At 35.8% G+C, this 10,242-nt stretch overlaps 1 pseudogene; it reads left to right on the top strand.

Annotated features, from left to right (window-relative positions):
- The first annotated feature begins 426 nt into the window (after positions 1-426).
- LOC107876552 lies at positions 427-2,196 on the top strand (annotated as a pseudogene).
- Positions 2,197-10,242: the final 8,046 nt, after the last annotated feature.

The following is a 10,242-nucleotide window of genomic DNA, read 5'->3' as shown; positions in this document are numbered from 1 at the left end:
ACCACCAAAACCTAAAATTATAGAATAGTCATATAATTAGGCCCAATACATCAAAATAAAGAAGAATCCAATTGTAGGATATAAGGTTTTAGCATTCGTAAGCAATATGAAACATATTGAGCACTGACTAAAAGGTTATATTTTACTTGCACCTCATTTTAGAATGATTTGTTGTTATAAAACTAAAAGTTAAAAAATAGAAATATTATTAAAATACTTCTATACGAACATAAAGGCAAGATTACTATCACCAACAGCGTAACACAGAAATCTCAAAAGCAGGACACAACACTGAAAGATATCTTGCCTCTAAATAGAGACAAACGATGGATCTCATAGAAACCTAAAAATAATGTTGATTATAAAACCTACATCATGACCAAATATTTATCTAAGTTAAACCACAAATGTCTTGGTTAGAACAAAATGCATACTGGTAACATTCTAAGAGACTGCCTCTGATTATCCCAAATAAGTACAGTATCCACCAATGTCCCCCGCCATAGTAAGAAAGTCTCACCAAAATAAAATGTCAAAAAATATATATTAGACCTCTAGATAAAGATTACCTCAGATGTATAAGGCTTGATAAAACTAACCTATTCATACTCTCTCTAGCAAAAAGTGCTATACTTCATACACTTGTTAGTAAGTCATTAGAAAGATCGACTGATTATGAGAATGAAGCTATAACACACCATATGAAATGACCATCTAGTGTGTTAAAGTTCATCATATGCATGGCAGCAACCAAAACACTATTTTCACTCTTCTATAAACTTACACATTCCAGTTATTATACCTGAAATAGGGTAACATCAAATTGACACACATAATGGAAGATTCTTAATCTTTCTTAGCTACTACACTTTTCTTTGATGTTAGCAAAGTCTCCAGCCATTTACTAATAAAACTCAAGATAACAGAATCACATTATACTAACAGAAAAGTTAAGTTGCAGATACTTCAAAAGGTTTCACCCAAACAGAATTCATTAAAATCCAAATACAAGAAACTGTACTATAAAGTTTAGCTTAGCAAATTCATAACTGACCTTCTATTGAAAAAAATCATGTGGAATTTCTAAAAACGGTATCTCTGAAAGGGTTAGTCAAATATGAGCCTATGATTTACATCATGGCTTCATCAAAGGCAAGACCGACTACTACTAAGATTAAGGTTGTGATAGATAAAATGAGACTTCATGTGGAAGAATTTGGATCGATTTCATGAATGAAGATAAAAAGCTTGAGTTAATAAATCAAAAGGTAGAATATGAGAATGATCCTGAGTATTGTTAGCACTACAAAATACAAGGACATAGAGATGATAAATGTAGAAACATCCTCTCAGAACTGAGAAATGCTTAGCAAAAGACTGAGACTCAACACAATAATGAAGCTCCTCCCAAAATTGATAGGCAAAATAGTAAGGTTAATAAAACTAAACCTAACAGTGAAATAGAAGAGTATGCTAAACTAATTAATAGGAAAAAAATGGTTGATATGATCATGAGTCCAATGGTAAAATATCTCAATGCAAATAAGGAAGGATGGCAAAAGGTGACTAGAGGAAAGAGTGCAAACTACTGCAGTGAAGAAGAGAGACAACACTAAGTACTATGAGATCTTAGGTGTTCCTAAGATCGTGCACCAGAAGATGTCAAGAAAGTTTACCGTAAAGCTGGTATTAAGAATCATCCTGATAAGGGAGGTGATCCTAAAAAGTTTAAAGAGCTTGTACAAGTTTATAAAGTTTTGAGTGATCCTAGGAAGTGTGAGATATATGATCAATATGGTGAAGATTCTCTCAAGGAAGGAATGGGCGGTGGAGGTGGTGGACATAACCCATTTGATACATTCTTGTGTTTCTTCTGTGGCAGCCCATTTGGCGGAGGTAGTGGAAGCAACAGCAGAAGAAGGCAAACAATAGGAGAGGTGTTGTCCACCCTCTCAAGGTTTCTTTGAATGATCTATACAATGGAACATCAAGAAACTGTCACTATCTAGCAATGCATTATGCCCAAAGTGCAAAGGGAAAGGATCTAAATTAGATGCTTCAATAAAATGTTCTGGTTGTCAAGGATTTGGGATGAAAGTCACTATTAAACAACTTGGACCATCCGATTCAACAAGACTTATGATCACTAATCCCATCCTATTCAAAATGACATACATCACTATTCAATATGAATAATGCAAAGAATCAGATGTAGCTTGACTTTAGAATACTTAAAAAGAAACTATATCAGTTACCCAAGACTTTGTTTCATGCAAAAGGGTAGCATATAATCTGCTAAACCTATTCATGGAAAATTTGCCTTACATTTATAAAACCTTAGTAAACCAAAGTAACTAATCAACCATACCTAAGTAGAATTTACTTTATTATTACAACAAGGCATGAATTAGCCCAAAAGAAGTGTTCAAGACAACCCATAAAGCCATTGGACCAGGAAGGTTTTCAATGAGGAACATACAACCCTAAAAGCCATAAACTAACCGCGAAATAGGCTAGCAATTGTATACAACATAGTGGAACCGACAGAAAGCAAATTCCAGTCCAAGTTTCCTACAGATTGTAGAGTATGCGAACGGCAATAATTGTGAAACAAAGTAGCATAGAACAACTCGATATAAGGAACAACCCCATAACCTCTATTGTCTGTTCATCATACATAATTTTACCTTTGGCAAATAAAACACATATATAAATTGCTATCCATTTATACTGTTATAGTTATTCGATGACTTGATTCAACTTCTACCCAATATCATGTAAAGGTCAAGAACATCTAGCAGTTTATCATCTCTAGTTTAAAAGATAATAAGAAAATAATGGCCAAAAAGAAATAGTACATATCAACTAGTAAAACAACAATCAAACTACTCAGATAACCCTCAAATATTCCAACTTTAATTCTCAAATGCTTAAATTAGTGACCTAACAAATCATACAAATTTAAACAGATGAACACCGAGTTGAGTATATTATCTAATTCCCTTACCTCGTGAACTGACTGTTGCATCACTGACTCTACAGCAATAATCATAGAATTATTTATCAGTACATATTTTATCAGTTTCATGACCTAAGAGAAACATCCAATTGTAAATCATCTCGCTCATTGTTTCAATTGTTGTTGATGATGTCTTATCCCTTTTTGGATTTTATTTTAAAGAAAATGCTTTTGACCCTTTTAAACTATTTTGAAATATTCAAGAGAATTTTGAAATAGTTTTGAAAAATTTTACAGAGTCACCACTTGATTTTTATAGAAAATATCAAGAAAACTTTAAAGGGATTTCAAAGATTTAAAAATAGAAATAAATATTCAAAATCGTAGAAACAGCGTAAGGGTTCAATTAACACACTAAGAAGGTTTTAAGGCACTTAGGAGCATTCGTTTAAGAAACGGTTCACCAAAATATCATTTTTTACTTACTTACAAAAGGTGGCTAATTTTATAAAAAGGTTGACTTTTAAAATATTAAAATTATTTATCTAAATCTTTAAAATTGGCATTTGCTCATCCAAACCAGAAATAGTCTACTTAAAAAAAGTTACAATATGTTCTAATTAATTCGATATTAATTTTGAGAAAAAGTATTTACTTAATTTATAATTGATCATAAAAAATAGATTTGAGAAAAAAGGATCAAGAGGGGTATTCTAATTAAGAAACTATTATGCTTAGTTCATTATCATTTCTAAAGGAATTAATATTTTACGGGACTTGAAAAGAAATCTATGTAAACTAGGTTGCACATTTGAATTTAAAGAGCAAATGAGTTGTTGTTGTTTTTTTTATGAAAAAAAGAGGATTATAAGTATTTATTATTTATACTGTCATACAAATAGTCATTTTGTTGTAAATAACACTTTTAAATAAAAGTTAAGAGAATGTCATGTTAAAAGTATTTTATCAATTATGAAAAGTTAAAATTTGCGAGAAAAAAAAAATTTCTTGATTTGAAGGAAATTATTTTAATCTAAATAAGATACTAGTCATATGAACAAAACAAATGTCATTTTAAATAAAATACTTAAAAATTTATTTTAGGCTTACTTTTAAGGAGAGAAATTGAAAGTAACTATTTTAATTCATTTAGACGAGAGACATTAGGAGAGGAAATCACAAATTGACTAAAATACTTGATAAAATAAAATGGTAACGACTTAGGGGATTTATCTAAATTAATTAGTTAGGGTGCACAAATAAATACAAATAAATAAGTTAAAATGAAAATTAAAGAGAAAAGAGTTAAGATTGGCCTTTTTCAAATCTGTCAAACTTTTGGGCCTCTTCTTTATGGATTTTTGGTCCATTTCTGCATTTGTATACCAGTTGTATACAGAGCGTATATCAGCCACGTTTTTCAGCATTTTTTGTGCATATACAATGTATACCAGTGTATAAATTACTATTATTCACTCCCAGCTCCACTGTGCGTCATATATTGGCGTGTATCATCCTTTTGGACCTGGAAAATCCGTGTATCTGGTGTATACCAATGTATTCCATCTTGCATACTGGTGTTTTCCAGTGTATATTAGTCCAATTTTGGACTTTAATGAGGCTCAACTCGACGGCGGTTGGAATGCAAGGATGTGGGGAGTCCCATTGGACTCATCCGGAAGAATTCATGTAAAGAGAATAAGAGATAAAGAATTAGCAACCCAAAAAGGTAAAGAATAGGATAAGCGAAAACAACTTTTACATGGCAGCATTTTAGTATCAAATTAATTTTCTAGGCAGTATTCTCTATCCATAAGTTTGAAAAATGCACACATCCTTTATATGATTTCATAAAACCCTCAAAGAAGAGACCAAGAACCTAACCAAGAATTTCAGAATAAGAAAATCTAAGCCAACATCATGAGGCATAACCACAACTCTATTTTACACATCATTAGACTTAAGGAAAACAAAAGGGGATGCATGTTAAGACTATATCGCTCCATATAATATGCAGAAAAATATTTCAAAAAAAATGCTTTAGTAAATTAAAATCAATTACAAAATGCACCGTTTTCCTGTCAAGATTAGATGTTTATGATTTTAGGAATACAACAACAACAACAACAACAAACCCATTATATTCCCACATAGTGGGGTCTGGGGAGGGTAGATTGTACGCAGTCCATACCACTACATCCGAAAAAGTAGAGAGGTTGTTTCTGATAGACCCCCGATTCAAGAAAAAGGACCAAGACCTTAGTCAAACATCGCAAGCATACAACATGATAAAATAACAATGGTAACACAACCACAATAAAATAACAACGGTACCACAACCACAAAAAGTATATTAACCAACAAAAGGCACCACCTCCCCCCAACCCTAGCACTACCAACCAAGCGAAATGAGACTCACCTAACTCACGCCTATGACTTGACCACACCCCTTTTCCCTCTACCCTAATACTCTTCCTCCAAACCTTCCTATCGAGGGTCATGTCCTCAGTGAGCCGTCATTGCTCCATGTCATGTCTAATCACTTCTCTCCAGTATTTCTTCAGTCTACCCCTACCCCGCTTGAAACCATCCAAGCCCAACCTCTCACACCTACAAACTGGAGCATCCGTGCCCCTTCTCATCACATGCCCAAACTATCTCAGCCTCCCTTCCTGAATCTTATCCTCCACCGACGCCACTCTCACCCTGTCCCAAATAGTCTCATTCCTAACCCTTCCAGCCCTCGTGATACCACACATCCAATTCAATATCCAATAAAAATGGACTCAAATTTGAACCCTGGTGCAACCCAGTAAGTATCGAAAAATGCTCGGAATCCCCTCCCACAGTCCTTACCCGAGTCTTCGCCTCCTCGTGCATGTCTTTAATCGAATGAATATACGCCACAGGGACCTCCCTCACCTCTAAGAATCTCTAAAGAACCTCCCTAGGGACTTTGTCATACGCCTTTTTTAAGTCAATAAAAACCATGTGAAGATCCCTCTTTCTTTCTCTATACTACTCCACCAGTCTCCGCACTAGGTGAATTGCCTCAGCCATTGAGCGACCAAGCATAAAACTAAATTGATTCTCTGAAATAGAAACTATCTTCCTCAACCTCCGCTCCACCATCCTCTCCCAAATCTTTATCGTGTGACTCAACAACTTAATACCTCGATAGTTGTTACAACTTTGAATATCACTCTTGTTCTTATAAAGAGGAATCATTGTGCTCCAACTCTAAGGCTCAGGCATCTTAGCAGACTTAAAAATGTCATTGAATAAGTCGGTCAATAACCTCAACCCCATCCCGCTTGCTCACTTCAAAAAATCTACTGGAATCTCCTCGGGCCCTGACACCCTGCCTCTTCACGTCTTGCGAATAGCCTCATAGACCTCCTCCATCTTAAAATACCGACAATATCCAGAATCTCAATATTCTTCAGTGTGCTCTAACTCTCCTAGTACAATGCCTCTATCCCCCTCATCATTCAGGAGCCTATGAAAATACGGCTGTCATCTTTGATTAATAAGAACGTCATCTACTAAAACTCTACCATCCTCTCCTTCAATGCACTTAACCTGGTCCATATCCCGACCTTTACGCTTCCTAGCTTTGGCAAGCCTATAAAGTCTCTTCTCCCTGCCCTTCTTCTTTAGTCCCTCATATAATCTCTCAAATGTCGTTGTCTTAGCAGCGGTGACCGCTAACTTAGCCTCCTTCCGAGCTAATTTGTAATCCTCCCTGCTCACCCATCTTTTCTCTTCATTCTTACACTAAACCAACTTTATGTAAGTCATCTTCTTTGACTCCACCTTCTTCTTAACTTTTTCATTCCAACCCCTCAAGGCACCCAAAACCTCTCTTGCTATCTTCTTGATGCAACTCGCAGTCGTATCCCACATACTATCCACGTCCCCTTAAATTCCCATGCCCCCATCCCCTCCAACCTCGCCCCTATCTCAAAAGTAGTAGTTGAGGTTAGTTCACCCTTCATGACTCTAGGTCGACCCTTGCTACCCCTTCTCTTTTTTTTCTTCTTAATAATCAAGTCCATCACCAGAAGTCTATGTTGGGTTGAAAGGTTCTCACTCGGAAGGACCTTATAATCCTTACACAAAGCTCTATCCACCTTCCTAAGAAGCAAAAATTCAATCTGAGTCTTGGCTAACCTACTACGAAAAGTAACCAGATGTTCCTCATTCTTCAGAAAATAGGAGTTCACTACTACAAACTCAAAGTCCCTCACAAAATCCAAAAGAGCGGCTCCTGCATCATTCCTATCCCCAAAGCCAAAGCCTCTATGCACCTACCGATGTGCCCATTGAAGTCCCTTCCTATGAAAATCTTCTCTGAGCTAGGCACGCTACTAACCACCTCATCCAAAACCTTCCAAAATTTCCTCTTCTCTTCCTCGTCCAAACCCACCTGTGGCACATAAGCACTACAGATGTTCACCGTAAACCCCCTAATGACTAACTTAATAGTCATAACTCTATCACTAATCCTATTAATATCCACTACCTACTCCCTAAGCTCTTTATCCACTAATATACCTACACCATTTCTATGCCTCTCACTATTCGAATGCCACAACTTATACCCATCCACATCCCTAGCCTTAGAACCTACCCACTTAGTCTCCTGGACACACACAATATTGATCCTTCTCTTCCTAATTATCTTAACCAGCTCTATCAACTTACCCTGAAGGGTCCCTATGTTCCACGACCCTACCCTCAACCTATCATCTCTCGAAACCCCTCCCCTAATACCTCCAACTCTCCACCTGACCCCAACCCCACTAGACATGACCCTATTCCACCATTTACCCCCAAAGCCACAACTCAATACCAGACAACAAAAAAAAGGTACACAATAGTACAACAGTGAAAGGCACCCGCAAAACACAGAATAACTCTAAAATACACAAACAACAAATAGTAGGCACCAAATTAACAGGCAGATTGATCAAAACCAAAAATTTGTGATAAAATAAAATTAAAAAATACCACCAACAGAATAAACAAATAAATAGTAGAAAAATCGTAGGACAACAGTAGCAGGCACGCACAAAACTACAAAACCATATCTATCCATATGAAGACCAGGCATAACAATAATCATAAGAAATCGAAAATAAAATTACAAAAAAAACTAGAATGTAAAACAACTAGGTAGTAAAGTTCGGATGACACCGGAAACTTCTGTGTATGCTGGTCATGGCAAATTTTGATATCAAAATTGGTTGCCGGAGAAAAATCGCCGGAAAGTCACCTGAGTTTCTTTCTGGTTTTACCAAAAGCTGGTCACCGGTTGACGTCTTACCTCCTGTTTTAAACTAGTTTTGACCGGGACTTCAAAAATCCTCCGTAGTTGAAGTTGAACCGATGGAGACACTAGATCCATTGGAGATAGCTATGGCTAGATGATAGTACTAACTAGAGAAAGGAGAGAGATGGACTTAAGGAGAGAGAGGGGGGATGAGGAAGAAAGGGAGGCTTCATCTATTTTTGTCACTTCTACACTATCACCGGTATCGGCCGAACCAGTCAGAGACCGTTTAAAGTGGACGTTAGAAGGCAAAAGCAAAAAGAAGAAAGAGAGTGTTCGATTGAAAAAAGAATAATGCTTATGCTATAATACACGAGGATAAAGAAATAATAAGGCCTATGCTAAACAAAACCATATGAAACAGCTTTTCCAAAATATTAAATAAGGAAAGACGTATGATCGTGATTTAATTAAGCTTACATTCTAGTTTAGATTAAGGCAACAAATCAAACACTATGGTGCATATTTTCTTAAAAAAATGAATCAATGATCAAACATATGTGAACACATTCTAATTATAATAAAAATCAGGGGAACAATCTTAGAAACAAATGCCACGACCTGTAATACCTCGATCATTCCTTAAGCCTAAATCTATCTTTTTGAATGGATATGTATGGCTTCCAAAGTAATTGATTTTTAAACCATGTTGTATTTCTCTAATTTACACTTTTTTCATATAGATAATTGAATAAGATTTCTATTGATACCAATTTCATCAAAATCTGACATTGGATGAGTGAGTTATGGCCATTTTACTGAATGTTATCGGATCGCGCAGGTTTGACGGTCGACCTGGTGGACCGTCAGGTCCTTGGTAGACCATCAAGTGTCCCGTCAAGCCAAGGAAGTAGCTCTCTTTTTGGGATGTCGTGTGAAAGTCAAAGTGGTGGACCATCACAAAGATGACGGACCATTTAGGTATCCATCGAATCGAGATAGAATGTCTCATTTTCGGCCCTCGAGTGACGGACGACTTGGTGGACCGCCAGTTTCTTGATGAACCGTCACTTCAACCGTCACGTCGAGGAAGAACATTCTAGTTTTGTCACTCGAGTGACGGACGATCTGGTGGACCGTCAAGAGACTTAACGGACTGTCAGATCAATGTCACAGGCCCCAATCAGAAAATTTTAGTATCTTCAAAAAGGGCATTTTGGTTATTTCCTCCCCATGTGATCTTATATATATATATATATATCAAAGTGGATAAGATCCACTCATTTCCTTCTCCTTTCTCTTCTAATATTCCAAGAATCTCCTAGAAACTAGGGTTTCTACAAGATCCAAAATCCAAATCCTCTTTCAAGAAATTCAAAGAATCTTTCATGAATTTCTCCAAGTTGTTCAAGAACTAAGTTTCCCAAGTCAAAGGCATCAAGAATCTTAGCCTAAAAGTGTGAGAAGAGTTCCAAACAAGTTTCCACATCATCAAATCAAAATCCAAGGTATATGGGGTTTAAACAAGAACACTCATTTCGTTCTTATGCCCAAAGATTTACTTTCTATTACTGATTTACATGATTTTGCAAGTGGGTTTACACCCAAATTTCTTTATTTATTATTTATGAGATTTGAGTTAAATAAGTTTGATATTTATGATTATTTCACCATCATGTTTCTTAAATTGAGAATTTATTCCATGAGTTGTATATTGTCATTACGTATTGATGATTTGTAAGTGATTTAAGACAAATGTCATGAGTTATGCCTTTCCATGAGAAATTTGACAATTGAATATATATCGATATTTGAGATTGAAAGTCGAGAATGAGTCCTATGATGTTTTGTTGAAGCTTTTGATATTTGAAATGATTTGATAAGCAAAGGTAATTGATGTTGAGAAAGATTATTTTGATTTTGAGTTGAGTTAGGAATCCACAGTTGTTCATGATTTACAGATAATATATATTTATGTTTTGGTCTCTATGATAGATCCATGAGTTGA

The sequence above is a fragment of the Capsicum annuum genome, chromosome 7 (genome assembly GCF_002878395.1).
Source record: "Capsicum annuum cultivar UCD-10X-F1 chromosome 7, UCD10Xv1.1, whole genome shotgun sequence".
NCBI classification, from domain to species: Eukaryota; Viridiplantae; Streptophyta; class Magnoliopsida; order Solanales; family Solanaceae; genus Capsicum; species Capsicum annuum.
The sequence above is the reverse complement of the archived record's forward strand: the minus strand, read 5'-3'. Positions and strand labels throughout refer to the sequence as shown.